Source organism: Chenopodium album, chromosome 10, assembly GCF_948465745.1.
Source record: "Chenopodium album chromosome 10, dcCheAlbu1.1, whole genome shotgun sequence".
NCBI classification, from domain to species: domain Eukaryota; kingdom Viridiplantae; phylum Streptophyta; class Magnoliopsida; order Caryophyllales; family Amaranthaceae; genus Chenopodium; species Chenopodium album.
In genome coordinates, this window is record NC_137843.1 from 45,659,235 (window position 1) to 45,661,709 (window position 2,475).

The following is a 2,475-nucleotide window of genomic DNA, read 5'->3' on the forward strand; positions in this document are numbered from 1 at the left end:
ATATCATAGACACAATAATAAATGATATCATATAGCCAATAGAGGATATCATCCAGCCAGTAGAACTATCATCCAGCCAATAAAGGATATCATATAGCTAATAAAGGATATCATCCATCTAGTAGAAATATCATCCAGCCAATAAAGGATATCATATAACCAATAAAAGATATCATCCAGCCAGTAGAGAATATCATCCAGCCAATTGAGGATATCAAAAATCTGCATTTCGTCAGTGCGGACTGACGAAACATTTCCTTCGTCAGTCCGGACTGACACAATACCGTCTAATTAAGTAATGTAGATTAGGATAATTAATTGAAGTCAATAGTTAATTATTTTATGTGGTGTTAGTGTATTTACGTTGAAATTTTAATTATTAATTTGTAAATTGATGATTCAAAGTCTGGTAAATTGACTTAAATTAGGCTACTCTTTGTTTTGTTTTAATTTAATTCATCAGGTTTAATGGTACATATTATATTGACTACACTTGGGTTATATTGATGGAGCCTATAAACATTAGGTTGTATTATGGTGGAAAGTTTGTGACAAAGAATAGGAAAACCACATATGAGAAAGGATGTACGAAATACTATGGGGTGTCTCTGCCTACATTCTAATGTTAAGGAAGTTTGTTATTTTGAATTGGTTAATTGGATTAAGAAAACTTAACGTCTAAATTATTAAATTTTAAGAAAACAAAGGAAGCAAAATTCTAAATTCTTTAATGTAACTTTGTTTACAAATACTCCCTCCGTCTCTAAATTACATTTCTACTTTTTCCTTTATTATGTAAGGAATAAATATTAGAAATAGAAATGTAATTTAGGGACGAAAGGAGTATGTACATAGCAATAATTGATTAATCCAACACTCTAAAGATTGGACCCTCATTAATAAGATTATAGGAGCATCAAACATTAGATAATGACATCCTATAATAGTTTTTTAATACAAGTATGACGGTGTGAATACAATAATAAATGGATAATTTATATCATTATCTTTACCAAGTCATGACATTATTTGAATGATTTTTTTTAAATGTTTTTTTTTTTTTTTTTAAAGTTTTTCTTGATAGTAAGTTATACGGAGTACTTAATTCTTTTTTTTTTTTCCGGGTTGAAATGATACTCAAACATCTTCTTAACTTTTTTAAGGGAAAAATATACTCGAACTTGATTAAACCTTATCCGTCAATAAATTTGTCATTACACAAAAAAACCTTAAACACAATTACAAAAATCCTGACATGTCAATTTCAACACTCTCCACTTGGTAGAAAACTAGTATAAATTCCGTGCATGCACGGATAATAATAAGATCTTTATTTAACTTATTAATTCAAAGATGGCAAAAGCTAATGAGCGCTCTCGGGCGTTAGATAAGAGAATTAAAAGTTAAAATATTAGAGTAAAACTAACATAATTACACCGAATGACGTGGGATTTTGTCATGCATTCCTAACTTAATATTATTTCAACCAATATAATTATTTTTTATCTAACGCCCCGAGACGCTCGTTAGCAAGATCCTTCAAAGATTATCATAATTAAACTTTGAAATTAATTGACACATAAATATATATGTCTTGCTTTGTGAATTTATAGTAGTAACATTAATTTTATAAGAAATTATTATGTATTCCCTCCGTCCCTTATTGATAGTCCCTTATGGCCGGGTAATTTTCACGGGAATTAATAAGCATAAATAAGAAGTAGTAAATGTACATTGGAAAGATAATTACATTGGGTATATGCAAAAAAAGTAGAGAGAGAAAATAATAAAAGTACATGAGAAAACAAAATTTACATGGGAAAGTTAAACTAGCACAAAAATTATTGCAAATTGGAGGGAATTTTGGTAAAAAAATAATATTAATGGTTGTTGGAAAATACAAATGGGGTAAACATTTTGGGACTAAAATTTAGTCATAAGGGGCGGAGGGAGTATAATATATTTCTTTAAGAAATATTGATTTTAGTTTACACATTTTCCTTATTATTTGATTGGTAGAAATTTTATAAATTATTAATTTATTGAATAACTTTTTTCGACTTTAGATATGTTGTAATATAAAAAGGAAATTTGTTGTTATTAATAGTTAATGAAATATCGTATACATACTTATCCTTGAAAATTATAATTTAAGTTGGTAAGATTTAGTAACAACTGTATTTAAAAAATAAATAAATAAAAAATTGAAAAGTAAAATTATGCGAGAAATCATTTTACCGCAAAATAACACGTGTCATTTGAGATTGCCTTTAGTATAGATTTATTATTATTATTATTATTTATTTATTTATATTTATTGATTATTGATAAATCAGCACGCTTAAGAAGTCGTCCCCACGTGGTCCTTCTTCCTACCATTCCCATGAAAACGACGTCACTTCACACTTCCACTTCCCAAAACGTCGCGTACAAGTGTACGACCTTAATAATCATCCTTTTTTCAAAATCCTATTT